Here is an 18,415-nt window from a genome sequence, read left to right as displayed (position 1 = left end):
TTTTCATACATGCATTTTTCCCTGGCAGCTTGTGGGAGTCACCATGCAATGGATGGCCCACCTCTTAGATGTGGGAAAGTAAAGTGTGCGTAATTCTGCTTCTATCACATATATATTATTAGTCACTTCTGCTTTTCTGCCGCCTCTGGCTGAATATATATCAGTTATTTCCTGACACTCTTCTGCTATCTGTGTTCCTCGTAGCCACTGCCTCTTCTTAACGAGGACAGGATGGAAATCAGATAGTGTGGAGGTTTGTTAGGCTGACAGTGTTTTCCTGTACCCCTCACCCCTTAACAAGCCAAAGCGACTAGTATCCATTTGTTTAAAACAGTGTTTCTCAACCTTATCAACTTTAAGATATATGGACTTCAACTCCCAGAATCCCCCATGCTGGCCATATATCTTAAAACTGCAGAGGTTGGAAAATTCTGGTATAAAGGATACGCTGGGAAGACCTCTTGTAATAGATGAGGTAGGCTGGAGAAATGAAAAAGGAAGTTAATTGAAATTTGTAATTACCCCCTCCCATTTAATTTTAAATGTATGAAGACTACTTCAAATGGTTCTTTAAAAATTTAACATTTAAGAATTTGGGATGATCTGCTGGCTTCATATAATGCTACTGCCTTTTAAAATAAGATGAGAAGTAAAGATGTGTGTGATAACATGTTCAATTTATTTGTATCTGCTGAGAAATAATTACTTTCTCCACCAAATGGAAAGTGATAGTAGGGAGAGTAAGGTGAAAGATATAACATGGGAAATTGAATGATCATAGCTTATTGTGGTTAATGTAAATGCATAGTGCAAGCATGGTCAAGATAAATTCTAACTCTACTATAGTAATTGAACTGTTTTGTGCATAGTAGTTTCTACAACTTAATTTATTTTCTTTTGGTTTAACATATATAACTTTACCCATTATGGATTAACATTATCTGTGAATCAAGTAAAGAATTAGGACTGTTCGAATCATGGTTAAAATATTGCTATACTGTGTGAAATGAATTTAGCAAATGATTATGGTTCTATGGTTCCTGCTTGTTGCTGGTGATTATAACTGGTGATTATAAGCCCTGGATACATCCATACAATGCATTAAAGGTGATTACAAATGTATCAATCTTGGTTATTGATTTACCATGTTGTGAACCTAGACTATTTGGTTACTTTGTTACAATATTATAATGCAAATCCAAACAAGCTAACTATATGTGAAAATAGTAAACATTTGGAAATATTTTTTCTTCAATATCTCTGTCACCTTCAGAATTAGATATTTGTGAGTGAAAAATCCAGAAGGTTAAAAACAAATATTAATCAATATGGGAAATTATTGGAGGACAATAATACTTACTGTAAACGTATTTATTTATAACTCTTCTATGCAACTCATTTCCAATTGACTCTGAAAAACATAGAGCAGGGGTCTTCAACTTGGCCCTTTTATGACTTTTGGACTTCAACTCCCAGAATTCCTCAGCCAGCATGCCTGGCTGAGGAATTCTGGGAGTTGAAGTCCACAAGTCATAAAAGGGCCAAGTTTGAAGACCCCTGGCATAGAGCATATGTTTGCTCCTGTTCCAAATTTTATATTACCATCTATTTTTAAAGGTCAGTACAAAGAGCAAAAGTACTGCCCCTGAGGCTCATGATAGAATATATTTTTGAATCTCAATCTCCGTAATCTGCATTATTCTCATAATGTTCAGTGTAACTTCCACTTTTGAATGTGAAATTGATTGATTTAAATTTCTCTCTACAGAGCAATAATTCAGTTAATATCAGCTGCATATTTACAGCAGGTGAGAGGTATTTAGTGAAACTATTGTTGTCACTCTAGGTTTAGTCAACTAAAAATCATTCACTTTGGCTGGGTGATACGCCTTATTGTGATAGTGCAGAGAATTTGGTGATAACCCAAAGAGGATTTTTTTGCAACTGTATCTAATTCAGTTCTTCTACATCAAGTAGGCTAAAGCTATATGCTAATTAAGTTGCACTAATTTGGTATATGAGAGCTGTTTCTTTCCTTCATACCTATTTTTGGTATTATATTGCTTTGCATAGTTTCCATTATCCAAAAGTCACAACAAAAGCTTAGATTGCTTACTTGCTGAACTTCCTGCTTTGTGCCTTTGAATTTTTTGAATTTAGCTCAGGTTCAACTGCAACTAGGCACTAACTTTCATGAAACAATTTTCAAAACTAAATATCATTTGAAAGAGCAACTACCAGCCTGCAACTATGACATTTTTCAAGAATAAACCAATGAAAAATATATTTGCATACTTAGTTGCTTCAGGTGTTTAAGACTTATGTGCATCTGCTCATTGTTGCATACAAAAGTGAAATCATACTAAAAGAGCAGAATTTTAGAGATGTGGGCTGTGTCTTATTTGGATTAGTACTGCTTGCTTTGTCCAAACAATTCTTTTTTTTAAAAAAAATATCCAACTGAATTAAAGAGCTAAACATTCCACACATAATCTCATATTTTTACATGATGCGGTTCTATACAGGTTTATAGCTGTCTTTGCCTCTTCATACTGTTTTGATAAGCACACTGAATTTATTGGCAATAATAAAATCAATAGAATGTATGTGTGCATTCTTCTTGTTAGACCAGATTTGATTTAAATCAATTTTTCATATCCATATTTATTAGAAATCTATTTCAAATTCAGACTGAGTTCCTACACAAGGCTGTAATATGATTTTGTAGATTATATAAACCCAGCCACTGATATCTGTTGAGAATGGTTTATGGCTTAGCAAGGTGTATGTATCCAGTAATTGTAGCTTATTCAATAAACTCTGATTAATTGAATTTATGGCTTAATATAGCTTTTCCCATTTGGTACTCCCCAGATGTATTGGAATTACAACTCCAACAATTAACAGATGACTTGACATTTTGAGAGTTGCAATTCAATGTATCTAGAGCAGTGTTTCTCAAACTTGGCAACTTTAAGATAAGTGGCTGGTTTGGGAATTCTGGGAATTGATTAGAAACACTGATTAAGAGAATATCAAGTTGAGGAAAAGTAGCTTAACATGATGCATTAACCCAATTGGAAACTACAAATATATTTGCATGTTTGCTCTGGAACTGTCCTAGCTGAATTTGATGGTGTTTTCAAGGAAATGTCGTGGGATTGCGGTATTTCACTTCCAAAGATTGTCCTGTCCATGGCAATTTATGAATAAACCCCTCTGAAAGTAATGTAACTTCTGGTCACATATACATAGGCTTTGGCTCCATGTACCACTTGTGAAAATATACTTTAAGCCTTTTCAGATGTTAGCTGGAACTTAAACATAAAGCTTCATACTCCCCTTATCTGCTTTTTGGTGAAGAACTTAGCTGCTTGGGAAACTGTTGGTTTTTGTTTTTATTCTTTTAAAGCAACAATTTCCAACTCTAATGGTTATAAAGATAGGTACCCGGTGATGGAGAGACAATTGCCTATTGAGGTTTTGGAAGCTGGAAGAGGTTCCACTCCTCTCAAATAAGCCCATTTACTCAAAGATGCAAAATTCAACATCAACCTTTGGTGACCTTTAAATGCAACAGCAATGGAAAGAAGCTGTCTGGGGAGTCAAATGCTTGGAGAGCAGAATGAGGAAGGCAGCTCCTAATTTTTTGCCTGTATTTTCTCTCTTTCTGGAGAAAATCTGTTCTATGTAATCACTAAGAGCTGACATGAACCTGGTGACACTTTAGCAATAACTGGTGCTCTCTCTAAAGATACCAAGACAGCAACCTGCAGTATTCCAAATTTTTACATTTTAAATCCACCATAGGCAAATAATTCCGAGAGAAATCTGAACAGAAGAATCGTAGATAAGGAAAGGGTCATTCATTTCTTTTTTCCGTGCTTCCAGTTCCCTACTGTTATTTCCTTTCATTAAACAAGAAAGTCAGAAAAAGAGTAGCAGTATAGAGACATCTTTGGCACTAATATTTTTGTATTATTCATTGGTGTTGGCGATTCACATGCTTTTTCAAGTAGCAAAACTGGAATAGATTTTACAAAAGCAAGATAAAGGAATGGTCTGAACAAAAGTAAAGAGAATCTTTGATTAATATAATTCATACAGGGTGCTGAATTATAATGTTTATTGTAATCACTTATGGTACCTTGAAGGAACATTTTTATTTGGTGGCAGCTTAAAATGCCTGTGGTGTGATTTAGCATCTTCCATAGGGATAGATGGCTCAACAGTTGAGATGCTGGGCTTGTCAGCTGGAAGCTGATAGCCCGGGTTTGAGACACGAGCGCCACGTGACAGGGTGAGCTCCTGTTACTTACCCTAGCTTCTGCCAACTTAGCAGTTAGAAAGCATGCAAATGCGAGTAGATAAATAGGTACTGCTGAGGCAGGAAAGGTTACTGCATTCCATACTTTAATGCTGGTCACATGATGACAGAAGCATCTCTCAGACAACACAGGCTCACTCAGCTGAGAATTGGAGATGAGCACCTCCCCCTTGAGTTGGTCATGACTGGACAGGGGAACCACTAGCGCTTTATAGGGATGCTTATCAAAGAATGGATATTATGCACTGATTTAAAGCAGGATCAAGAAATTTGTGTTTGGCTGGGTATTCCTGATGGTCAGCACTCAGCAGCATCAAACGTCATGGCTAATGATGGACATACAAAAAGCAATGGTCCAAAAACATCTGTAGAACCAAAGGTTCCCCATCTCTGACACATACAGCATCTGAATTCTCTCATGTTCCAACCTTCTTCACAGATTAGCAGGATGAAAATATGAAAGCACAAATCCTTCCCAGAGCTCCTTTTCAGTATTTCAGAAATAATGTCTGAATGGCTTTTAGTTTAGGATTTTATTAATCTGAATGCTTTAGTTTGTTAGTGACCTGAACATATAGTAAGAAAAGTTGCATAACAATTGTTTCTTCTGCCCAAGTTTTTAGGTGTGCAGTGTTGGATTTAGAAACATCTGAACGCTGTGGTTATTTCCTAAGAGACCTGAGGTGGTAAGTCCCAGTTATGATTAAGACTTTTATCTTCTGTAATTCTATGTTGCATGTGCATCCTGTATTCTTCTGAAGCCAGGGTCCATATATGGACCATTCCTGCTATTTTAATTTTAATTTGTTTACTATGTTTATGTTACTTTACTCTGTTTTGAAATTCCAATCACCCTCTTTAGAAATCGTAGCTATCTTGAGATTATTTCTTCAATGCAGAGGTAAGTAATAATCATCAATGTCATCCTATTAAATTGTCAGAAGAATTTTACCATACAACAGTTTTAATTTATTGTGAAATAAATGGCCATTCCATACATTTGGATTTTTAAAATCTATTCTGAATATCTGGGATAATCAAAAGAATATGAACTTTGCCCTGCACAAACTAAACAAATGGAAGTTAAATCTACCACATAATGTATATGGAACATTCCTTGTTTTGATATCCAGGATCTCCATTTCATCCCTCCTTACAGGGTTTATATCCTTCAGAAACGTGCTCTGCCCTAATGGATTATTTTTATTCTGTCCTTCCCCATGCCTACAGGTTATTTTTCCCCACAAATCTTCAAATCTTGAGATTCTCCCACACCAGCTTTTCCTCAGATATAGGCAACGCCCTTTCGGTTGTGTAAGTGCCAATATTCATAAGTTCATCGGAGTTATAGAAACAAAGGAATATCTTCTTGGCCTGATGCTCTGTTTTGTAGCAGCTTGATAAAATATTTAAAACGGTTGTTGAGATGGGTTAATGAGATGCTGCACAAAGGCTCTCTTTCAACATGGGGAGGGATTGAATGATCTTAAGGTCCCTTCCTACCTTGTGACATTTTTTGTGAGAAGTAAATGTTGCATTTGATTGGCATTAAAGAAAGACACTCGTGTTGTGAATGAGTGTGTTAAAAAAGACAGATAATTAGCCAAATATAGAGGCTGTTGCTAAAATCAGTCTATATGATGACCAGTTTTCCCCTCTTCAGGTTCTTGATGCAGCTGGCTATTTTTAACAAGGTTTCTTTATTAGAAAACTGGTTTTTCATTGGATTCTTTGGTACCATGGATTCTTTGCCTATGGTACCAGTTATATTTCTTTCTCTGATCTATTCTCTGCAATATATGAATGGTTGTTCCACATATAAAAGAAATAGTCCTATATCTTTATTTTATATTTGCCAACAACAGAATGTTTCATACTCTGCTTTATTGAATCTTTGTGCTACAGAATGTTTATGTTTGTACTTGGCTCTGGTGCTGATCTTATTGCTTCTGTATTTTATATCTGCATGATAATTGTACTGCTATATTTTGATCACTTTCCCTGGCTGTATTCCAGCAAATAAAAGCATTGCTGAATGATTCGTTGTGCTTTGTCAGAAACTGAAACCCAATGTCTGTCTGTAAACCCACTTTGTGCCATCATAACTTGATTGAATCCCATTTTCACTTAGAAGCAATTTTGGGTCTGTTAATGGTTTTTGTTGAGTGACCTGATTTTCTTTACTGCTGTCAGTTGACTCCGCTTTATGGCTCTATGAGAAGTTATTTTTTCCAGAAATACCTTGAATGCCTTTATGGCTCCTTATATGCACATCAGATTTACTAGAAAGTTAGACATTTCACAAGAAGTTAAAAAAGTAAATGTATACCTGAAAGCATATTAAGTCCAATTTTAATCTAATGGCATGCAATGTCTGAATTCCGTTTCCCCTGAGAAGTCATCTAAGGAACGTATCTTTATGAGAATAATTCAAGATATGTTGGCTTTGCCCCATTGTGCTTTCTTTAATGTTCCTGGCTTCTCATCAGAGACCTGTCAAAGCAATGTCATCTGATCAGAGTCTTAGTATCTGATGGTCAACAAAGGCCCGGGGTATTTGCGAGACCACCTGCTGCCATTGTCAACCTCCCATCGCCCGGTTCGCTCCCACAGGATCGGCCTCCTCAGAGTTCCGTCGGTTAAGCAATGCCGGCTGGCCACCCCCTAGGGGGAGAGCCTTCTCTGTGGGTGCACCGACCCTCTGGAATGAATTGCCTCCGGAGCTGCGGATGGCCCCCGACCTTCGGTCCTTTCGCCGTGACCTGAAGACATGGATGTTTCAACAATCGGGCCTGGACTGACTATGGTTTTAAATTTGGCTTTATGGGGTTAAATTACTATGTATTGAACATGTTGTTGTTGTTAGTTGCGAAGTCGTGTCCGACCCATCGCAACCCTATGGACAATGTTCCTCCAGGCCTTCCTGTCCTCTACCATCTTCTGGAGTCCATTTAAGCTCACACCTACTGCTTCAGTGACTCCATCCAGCCACCTCATTCTCTGTCGTCCCCTTCTTCTATTGCCCTCAATCTTTCCCAGCATTAGGCTCTTCTCCAGTGAGTCCTTCCTTCTCATTAGGTGGCCAAAGTATTTGAGTTTTAGCTTCAGGATCTGGCCTTCTAAAGAGCAGTCAGGGTTGATCTCCTCTAGGACTGACTGGTTTGATCGCCTTGCGGTCCAAGGGACTCGCAGGAGTCTTCTCCAGCACCATAGTTCAAAGGCTTCAATTCTTTGGCGCTCAGCCTTTCTTATGGTCCAGCTTTCACTGCCATACATTGCAACTGGGAAGACCATCGCCTTGACTATACGCACTTTTGTTGACAGGGTGATGTCTCTGCTTTTTAGTGTGCTGTCTAGATTTGACATGGCTTTCCTCCCAAGGAGCAAGCGTCTTTTAATTTCTTGGCTACAGTCCCCATCTGCAGTGATCTTGGAGCCCAGGAAAATAAAATCTGTCACTACCTATTGAACGTATCTACTGTTTAATTCTTTTTTAAATTTTGTATTTTCATGTTCTTTTTTAGTTTTTATTGTTGTGAGCCGCCCTGAGTCCTTAGGGAGAAGGGCGGCATATAAATATAATCAATCAATCAATCAAATGTAGGAGCAACTATCCAAGGCTTTGAACTATGAGTTAAGAATCAAGAATTTATCTCAGATATTGTAAATTCTGAAATGTGTCAGAAAGTAAGCGCCTGGAGACTTCTTCTTTTTTTTGGTAGATCTTTGAAAAATCTCAAAGAACATGATATGATCTTTAGACTACAGTTGCATTTTTAAGTAGCCCAATAGATTTACCCATTTTTTAATTTATTTTCACATATAAAAATGATGTATATTAAGTTTTAAAGTATGTCTCTTTTGATTATAGAAAATGTGAGAAGTTAATTATATAGAAAAGTTAATTAGTTTATTGTGAAACTCTATTTAGTGAAGTGAGAATGTTTTACACTTACCACTGCAAGTCACTGAAATATATGCTTCATCTCTATTTTTATCTTGCAATTTTATCTCCCCCTCACTATGTATGTATGTAGGTAGGTGTGAAAAGAGCTGCCTAGTGGCCTAGTGGAGAAGACACTTGCCTCACTTAGAAGGTTGAGAGTTCAATCCTAGTAGCAGCAGATGTTTCTCTCTCCTAGGGCACAAAGAAAAAATATCTGCTCTGAACTCCACATGGAGTCAGGAAGGGCATCTGGCCAGTAAACGCTCAGCTCCATCCATTTGCCCTGATTTTACCCCGAATTTACAGGGTTGTAAAAATTGAAGATGAGCACCGGCCCCTAGAGTTGGAAACGACTAGCATGCATGTGCGGGGGAACCTTTACCTTTACCTAACATCTCATTTTGCAAACCATGAAGGGTGATTTTCTGTGCCCTTACTGCTGTGCATTGGTTCTAACTGCTGATGATTTCTCCATCAGCCCTTCATGCCCTTCAGGCTCACTAGTAATTGCAGACAAGCTATTAGTAGAAACAATTTAACAAATGATTTTGCACTTTAAAAAATATCTTGCAAAGCAAAAGCTATGATGATCTACTATGAGCAGGAAGGATACTGGCTCATGTCATGTATAAACTTACTGGATGATGGTAACTTTTTCTAAGAGTTGAAATGTGTTAGCCAAAAATATTTTGTACTGAAATCTCTGGACCAGGCAGTATAAAATAAGTGAAATGAATATATGACTGTCAATATTGGGCAAAACTGTCCTATCTTTATTAATAATCCCACAGGCTTACGTAAGCATGAACTCTTCTTTCTTACTTAAGCTACTTCGTATAAAATCTGATTTTTGCCAACAGGAGATGCTTTCCAAACAATATAATCATAAAGCACATCAAAGTTTGCTGGTTTTAGAAGTAAGGTTGTTTGCAGTACTAATGAACACAAAAAGAGGGTAGCCAAAATATCTGAATTTCCTTTGGAAGTTCTATATACTGTTTCACTGCTGGAACAGACAGTTTTAGATATGAGTTGTCCTGTTCTGTGAACTCAGTGTAACTTGTAAACCTTGTTTAGAGTATAATTTAGCACAAATGATAGTAACATTCATGGTTTGAGAAGAATGCAGGCCATGAAAGGGAAAGACCACCAACCAAATCTCAACTCTGCTATATAGATTTGGCCTTAAATTAGTCTGTCCCCAACCCAGTGCTCCAGAGGCTGGGGCTACTAGAGGCCAGGCTGGCTAGGAATACAGGAATGTGGGAGTCCTAACATACCTAGAGAGTGTCATGTTTGTGAAAAGCTGTCTTTATGCTTCCAGAATAAAAGAATAATAATAGAGAGTATTGAAGCAGCCTACACCAACCTGTCATTTTTCAGATGTATTGGGATAGAAACTTCCTGAATTTCCATCCAGAAAACTCAGGAGATCCTAAGGACAAAGATTGGCAGAACCTGGGATAGAAAGAACAGGGGACAGGGGTTAACAGAAGCGTTAGCAGAGAGATAGCTATCTGCAAGATGATGGGTGTGGCATTTCAATCAAGGTCCTGCCCAAGGCCATGATTGTAATGCAGCATCCACATCTTGCAGATTTTAACACCTTTTCTCACCCTCATCCCTCAGCAGATATCCCTGGGGAATAATATTGCTCTGTAAAGCTTTAATGTCAAGCCAAACCCTAAGTTGTGGTAACACGATTTATTTCAGATTTGGCAGACCAACTTATCTTCTCTTGAAGAATTGAACTACAGTTCCCTTATCTCTCTATTGCATTTTCTTCCAGTTTTCTTGTCATGAAAAATATCTGAGTAACTTGAGTAATAAGCTGCTAGTCTTTTATTTTAAAAAAAAAGCATACTTAGGAAAATGTTACCTGATGCTTGCCTAAATGTATATATCAGTTATTACTTACTGTAGGTACATATATACAAATAGCTTCAGCTAAGTCTATTTTTTTAATTTTCAAGGCTTCTTATGATTTAATTTATTCACAAAAATGCTGTTGATCATTCCCTATCTAGTCTGGATGGGATAATGCTTTTCATTCATTAATTGTATTCCCATCCTACTTCTTATATTCTATAGTTTCTTGGAGCTATTTTTTAAAATATTTTTTCTAGTATTGAAATTTAGAAGAGAGTTATGAGCAAAAAAACTTGGCACCCCTTCTCCCCCAATATTTGATAATGGAAAACTCCCTAATTTCGCCCTTCTCAGTGGCAAAGTAGCTATTGCTGAAAATAAATTCTTGAATTTTTTATTACATTTCCAAAATTAGTTTCTTGAATTGAGGAGTTGGCCTTTAAATGGCATCCAAATGAATTTTCCACAAAGTGTGTTTGGGAGCAAAGGAGTAAGACAAAGAATGAACAAGAAAAATATATTTTAAAAAAATATATTTTAAAAAATATATTTTAAAAAAATATATATTTTAAAAAAATATATTTTTAAAAAATAATGTACATTCCCGCCGGGGGAGGGATCCAGCTGCGGTCCGCAGCTCGCAGCCACAACCACAGCTGCGCCCGACAGCTGAGCAGCCGCAGCCGCGCCCACCAGCTGATCGGCGGCCGACAGCGATCCCGGCCACCCACGCTGGGCCCGTATTACCTCAAGCAGCTGCCCGGCGGCCGTCAGGGATCCCGGGCGTCCTGCAGCTGCCGCCGCGCCTAGCAGCTGATTTAATGTACTTAATATTATTTGTTAATTTAAGAAATGTATATGGCTACCCAACCTTAACAATGTGACTCTGGACAGTATATAATCAAATGTTACTCAGTAAAGACTCAAATGTAATATGATTATTCTTCATTGGTTAATTTTTCCCCTCTTGGCATCTCCTTAAAAGTTGAACAATTTGGTGAGGGCTTTCTGCAGGTGCACACAAGGGGGGTGCTATATGGGCCTAGTACCTCTGGTTGTTTAGCTTTGAATTAGAATTATGAAATATAAGAATTGGAAGGAATCTTGAAGATCATCTAGTCTATGCCCATTACTTAATAATTGGCTAATAATCTTAGGACCCAAAGGTGCTGTTTTCGAAAAGGCAACTGGACTTTTTTCCCCCTTTGATTTCTTTGATTCTGAAGAACTGAAGAAGCTTCTTGGATAAGAAATGAAACATTTACAAAGAAAAAAACAACAAGAAAGTCCAGTTGGCTTTTGGAAAAAGCACCTTTGGGACAACCACGACCTGGATAATAGAGAATATCCATAGACGAATCTTAGGAGGAAGAAATCCAAATCCCTTTCTGTGCATGCTTAAAAGCAAAAAAGCATTTTTATTCATTGCTCTGCTGTATTTCATATGCTTTATACCCCATTTTATTCATATTCATATTTCAGATATGCAAACCATAAACTACCCTCCTCCCCATACAAAACTGTTTGCCAATTTAGCTTTCTAAAAATCCAGTCTGAATAAATGCAGTCTCATATTTACCGTTCAATCCAATTAAATTGCCAACTTGACTTTACACCGAAAAGGAAATTGCAACTGCTGCCCTTATGCTGATTACCGGTATATTTATTAACTCCAGTTTGGTTTAGAAAACAATCCTTTTACTTTATATTATATATATTTTTAAGTAAAGTCAGCATCTATAAAGCCAGAAATACTTGCCTGACTGTCACTTGGGAAAATTAAAAAAACAACAACAACACAATGAGATATTTCAGTGATAATGAAAGCTTTTGCATGGGCATGTAAAACTGAATGTTTTGTAGTTTGGCAGTAGGGAGGTGAAGGTTGATCCATTCCTGTTCTGTCAAGGTCAGGAGAAGAATTGTTTAACCAAAGTTGTTGTGGTTAAGGGAACCCCACAGTTGCTGAAGGGAGTTTTCCTTGAATCCAAAAGGGCACTTGCAGAACCTTTTCTTTTGCTGCAACCACATTTGGAAGACTAAACAATCCTGCCCCTCTCTCTTCCTCCCAGCTAAAAGGCTTCTCCAGCTTTCTCTGAGTAGCTATTTATGTATAAGCAAATGTACAATGTTATAATCAGGGCTTTTTTTCTCATAGAACGCTCAGAATGGAGTTCCGGCACCTTTTTTGGATGGAACCTTGTAGGGTAGGCAAGGTGGGTTGTATGACGTGTGAGTTCCGGCACCTTTTTCTTTTACAAAAAAAGCACTGGTTATAATAGAATAATCATCTAGCCTAGATTTGGTGGTGTGAGGTTTCCCAATTTAAACTTAAATTAAATTTTAATTTTTATTGAAGAAACTTTGAACAAGATAAAAAACAATGGCAATATTAGAAAAAAAGAAAGAAAATAAAGATAGTGAATAAGAAAGAAAATAAAACAAGAAAAGGTTATAAAGAAGTGATTTCGGATCATTTCTGCAGTGGTAAATTTATTTATTTATTTGTTTCGATTTATATACCGCCCTTTTCCCAAGGGACTCAGGGCGGTTTACAGGGCAAATTAAAACAGTGCAATGTACAAATTAAAATAAAATAAATAGCCCCAAAAGAGTTTAAAATTTAAAATTTAAAACCTTAAAACCCCTCAGTCCAGGCCGGCTAACTCAAATAGCCAAGTTTTTAGGTCCCGGCGAAACGAGGGAAGGTCGGGGGTGATCCGGAGTTCCACAGGCAGTTGATTCCACAGGGCAGGCACGCCCACTGAGAACGCTCTCCCCCTGGGGATCGCCCGCCGGCACTCCTTGACCAGCGGGACCCTGAGGAGGCCCTGCCTGTGGGAGCGCACGAATGCATTTATATTTTACCCTTTCTCTCTAAAATTGCACCAATTTAATCTTTGAAGGATGAGGGTTGTACTTTTATTTTCAAAAAGTTTTTTTAACCCCCTATTCTGTAATAAATTAATGTCCATCTTTTCCTTCTTACTCTTACATTTATCTCATATAGTCTCCTAAATCTCCTCTTGGATCAAAGTCCATGTTGTAAGCTTTTGAGATCAGAGGCTATGCTCTTCTTGTTGAAGCACTATTCACACTATGTATATGAATGTATATTTATGTATGCACAGGTCTGATTTCCACATTAGTCTAGGATGGTTTGAGTCAAGCATTTAAAGCTAGTTCATCCCCGAAGAAAAATCAAGAAAAGAACTTTGGAATCCGGAAGAAATTGCCTTGTCATATCTAACAACAACAACACAGTTTTGTTGAGCTGTACTTTCTGACACCATGTTTTCTGCTGCATCAACTGTTAGACAAATGTTATCTGTTATCTGTTATCTGACGTGAAATCTGTCTTCCCCAATTAGACTATTTCCCATTTCATCTTCTTTCCATTCTTTTGCTTGTTCATTCATAGATACATATGTGCATTTCTGTAGATTTATGCTACACAAACACAAGATGTACAAGGTTTTTAAAATGGCATTCTAAATTGTGTTTTGTGATACATCACAAAAAGATGCTCAGCTTTACTCCTCCCCCCATAAGAATCAACAGCAGAAGAAAGCTAGAAGAAGATAGTGTATATACATTCATACATTCACTATAAAGAAACAAGATAATCTGATTTCATGGTTTATTTCAAAACAAGAACTGCACCTATGTATCTTTGATATAAAAATCCATTCCCAATCATTTCCTGTGTTTCCTTTATTTCAATACAACTGTGTAATTAGCAAAATAAAATGATTCTGTTACATAGTGTTGGGAAATGCCCAGCCAGGCAGGGATGAAGACTCAATTAGGGAGATTAGCCATGAATCATTGCACAGCTACGAGAGATCCATCCCTAAGCTCCATGGAACCTTATCTATTTGTTCCTAAGAGAAGGGAAATAGTCTGAGAAGATTCTTGTACAGTATTATAGGCATAATACAACAGAGTAATTAGCTTGAACTATACATGTGTGTGGGTCTGGTTGTTTGTGCCTGACACATAATTCAGAATAAGAAATCCTTGATGGTTCAATGTGCATTATCTAACAACTGGCCAGTAAAATCCTATCTAATTTTTGACTACTTGTATCTGAGGGCAAATACTCATTTTTCATTCATTTGGAACTTGAAAGGTGACTGACTCACCTGATATTTTAATCTCTAATCATTTGTATAAATAAATCTTAATATTTCATACTGGAGAAGGCAAATATTTGGGTATTGATTGCTAAAATGAGAACATGTTTTATATGCTGAGAAAATGAGTTTATATGAGTTTATATCACAACATCACACACACACATATACATACACATACACACATACAGCTCCTGTAATCAGAAATACTGTTTTTTTTCTATTGACTCTTGGATTAATGCAGATTTAATGTAGATTATATGTTCTGTATCTTCTCTAAGGAATAATTACTCTCACCCCCCTAAATGATTTGTGTCTGGAACAAACACTGTGACTTAGTTTATACACACGCTATGTCAACATGTGATTTGTTTGGTTTTATCAACATATGATGTTAACACAACCAACTATAGTTTATTCATTTAATCATATTAAACATACTATGGCTTAGCATGCTATATAAACCCAGCCACTGGTTCTTTCCATTGATTCTCAGAAAGCTTGAAACATTGGCTCATGGTGAGAACAGAATGTCATGAACTACAGGTGGCTTTTATTTCTAGGTCAGCGATTGGACTGATGATTTCAGTAGCGATATTTTAGAGGACAATAGGATTTAAGCAAATGGCAAGATGCTTAGACTTCATTCTGTTCTGAGACATTGTAAAAAGTCTTGGTTTATATTTCTAATAAGTATTAAGGTATAGTGATGGTCCTTGATTTACAACCACAGTTAAGACCAGAATTTCTGTTGCTAAGCAAGGTGGTTGAGTGACTGAAACCTAATTTTATGACCTTTTTGTCATAGTGGTTAAGCAAATTACTGCAGTTGTTAAGTGAATCATATGGTTGTTAAGCAAGTCTAGCTTCCCCCATTGACTTTGTTTGTCAGAAGCTGGCTGTGAAGATTGCAAATATTGATCACATGACCTCAGAATGCTACAACCATTGTAACTACATGCCAGTTGCCAAGTGTCTGAATTTTGATAAGACTGCTACAGTGATCATAAGTGTGAGGACTGATCATAAGTTGCCTTTTTTCAATGCCGTTATAACTTAGAGAATATTGTTTCCTTTAGTGGTAGCATTGTATACTATTTATTTGGTTGTTTTATTATAAAACTCATCGGTGATTAATTTTGAATTATACATTTACCATGTATTGTTGACCTGGTGGTGATTTAAGTAAGCCATATTTAAATAATATATGTAAAGCCAACTTATTTGAAATATGGTAGAGAAAGACAAGGATAGAATAGTTGGTGACATCCTTTATTAATCATTCATTGTACATTGTAGCTACTGTTGGACTAGATAACAGAAGATATTTGATATCTGGAGATAATGTGAACTTTGTGTAGATACTTGACTGAAATTAATGGTAGCCATGGGTTGCTTGTTCATAACTCTTATTTTAAATTCATGAATGAAGGCAGTTTCTTAGTATTCAAAACATGAAAAAACTAAGTTACTCATAGATTGCTGATTCTAAAAAAGCACTAAAGTAGTTAGTTGTACAATGGCTACTTAAGCATTATCAAAAAGTACAAGCTTCACCCAAAATTTACCACCTACTCATATATACATGTAATCTATATATAAATGTACAGACTTAAACTTACTTGTTTATGATTATGTGCTATTACCGGTAACTCAATATTGACTTTCTTCAGAAGGAACCACAACCTGGTTCTTCTCGACTTCCAATGGTGCATCCATTGCTGTGATACTTGAGTCCATCTACTTTGCTCTTGGTCAGCCTCTTCTTTTTGTTCCTAAGGCAGAGACAGAGTGATTAGGCCAAGGTCACCCAGTTGGTTTCATTCCTAAGGCAAGACTAGAACTCACTGTCTCCTAGTTTCTAGTCTAATGCTTGCAGTTGCCCCTGAAAATAGGCACCATTCATCTTTCAGATTCCCCTGTTATTTCAAACTGCTTTCCATTTTGAGATAAGAAACATGCATACACATTTACAGTGTATGGGTTTTGTGGTGCTTTTTCTTTTTTAAAATTTTTTGCCTATTTATATCTATCTAGAGCCAATAGAGAGGAGTTGGTATTATAAATGTATAGGCAATGTATCTGTTTGTAAAATCAACTAAAATAAAGCTCAGTGCTCTATGCTCTTCATGGAGGTGAGGAGCCAAAGAAAAGCAAGGCCGAGCAACAAGGCTGATTGCCTCCCCAGATCTATTGCATCTGGTGAACGTGAACTGCAGCAGCTGCTGTAGCTTCAGGATTCCTTTTCCTGGGGCTTAAGTGTCATTTCAGTGCACAGCTCAATTACTCAGCCCTAGGATAGAAACACAGATTAAAGAAGTTGCCTCAACTAGAAAATTTTAAACATAGTTTTTAACACTGAACTTGTCCACCAATACACCGCTGCTTGTATTTATGGTACAAATACACTATTACCTATTTTGATTCTTCAGTGTAGGTCTTGTTGAAAAAAATCAGAGGTTCCCAGATTCTGAACCAGAAAATTTACCTTCTGTTGGACCTTTTAACCCTGGATGTTTCTATGGGAGGTTCTGCTTATAAGCTGCACTCGTATATATTTTTTTAATGAATCTAAAGTTTTCAGAAAACTATTCACATTCTGATACCTTTGGTCTAACCATGAAATGGACAGATCCTTTGCCATGCATGTTTCTTTGGAACAGAATACCTTTAATAGTCAAAGTGCTGGTCATTATCTTTAGAGCTCTTTTTTGACCTAGGAGTGGGATATGTTGACCAATGATGGTCAGAAATGAATTTGCCTGCCTGGTTCGGTCATCTGGAAAGTATCTTCAACAAATACATCCATAACAGTTTAGGCAGCAGATCTTTTCCATCTTAGCCCCCAGCTCTTTGGAACACACTTTTTCCAGATGTGGCCCAGTTTGGTTAGACTTTCCACAAGCAACTACTGTAAAAGCTGTGTTGTTTCAACATCCCTGTGGCTCTAGGTAACTGCCTATAGCAACAATTAACTTGGAGATTTGTACTGTTGTTTTTTCTAACATTGCTTTTTGCTGTTGGGCATTGTTCTGGATTGGGGTTAGTTTGTAAAGCCTCTTAATAAAATAAGTGAATAAATACATTTTGGGAAACTGATCCTTGATGATTGGGGATGGTAGAAAATGTTGCATAGCATACTAGAAGGTGCTAGGTAGGTTAGAAATGTTTTAGTAATAACAATAGACTAGTAACTAGAGACACTTTGGCACACAATTCTTACGGTTTAGAAAATTATTCTTTGGATAGGTGCCAGTTGTTGACAAGGCAACTTTGAAAAGCATTGAAAAATTAATTTACTGCTTTGGGGATAGGTAATAAAATTACTCTGGCTTGAAAAAGCTGAGGTAAGAAGCAGTTCTTATTAGAGAAATATAACACAAAGGAGAATATCTTCAACTCTAGCTTTAATATAAAGAAAATATAATTAGGTAAATATTGATTTATTTATTAAAACATTGTGTAATATTTCCAAAAAGGCAAGAAAGCTAAATGTGTATTCTGTATCCCAAAGGGCTGCTTTTGAGATTTTCATAGGTATCTGAACAAAAAACATGACTCTGGATTCTGAATTTATTTTAAAAATATTGTGTATAGAAAGACAGTTCCATTTTGCAGAAAGCAATGGCATTTATGTTCAGGCCTTGCATTCTTCATGTAGGGTAGTTTTCAGATTTAGAATTGCATTGTAGGCCAAGCCAAGATAACAGATTCTTTGCAAATTTTTCTGTGACTGCTGCTGCAGGGAAAAAAAAAATCAGTGTACTGCAGTTTTATTAACCTTATTTTACTACAGCTTCAGTGCTAGATTAATTGTTTATTTATTAATTTATTAATTTAATTTATATACCGCCCTTCTCCCGGAGGAATTGTTCTTGGACGCTTTCCCCAAACTCATATAAATTGTTGAAGAACTTCTGTTATGTAGGAATGAATGTTGTAAGAAGTCCTGTATAAGTTGTTGCTGGATACCTGTACTGCTTTAAGCCATAATACGATCATTTTGCCCATGAATTAAAGTTACATCTGAACCACGCCATTGTATGGTAGTTTAAATAAACTACAGTCTAGTGTCCTATTTCAGACATAATTTTAATTTTAATTAAAATTTAATAATTTTAATTCATTGACAAACCA

At 36.7% G+C, this 18,415-nt stretch overlaps 1 protein-coding gene across 8 annotated transcripts in view; it reads left to right on the top strand.

The window, feature by feature from the left end:
• Positions 1-18,415, top strand: part of PPP1R16B (protein phosphatase 1 regulatory subunit 16B) — a 125,147-nt gene that overhangs the window by 1,022 nt on the left and 105,710 nt on the right. The window contains exons 2-3 of one of the 8 annotated variants that reach the window (XM_081322604.1): positions 1,769-1,808; positions 4,944-5,010. The exons of 2 other annotated variants lie outside the window; for them this stretch is intronic. The gene's annotated coding sequence lies outside the window, so the exon portion shown is untranslated. Of the gene's footprint in view, positions 1-1,768; positions 1,809-4,943; positions 5,014-18,415 lie in introns of all 8 variants that reach the window. 5 more of the 8 variants (XM_081322599.1, XM_081322602.1, XM_081322600.1 and 2 more) reach the window with 5 other exon arrangements.

The sequence above is a fragment of the Vipera berus genome (assembly GCF_964194415.1).
Source record: "Vipera berus genome assembly, chromosome: 3".
NCBI lineage: Eukaryota > Metazoa > Chordata > Lepidosauria > Squamata > Viperidae > Vipera > Vipera berus.
Note: the sequence above shows the minus strand (reverse complement) of the source record. Positions and strands in the feature narration are given on the sequence as shown.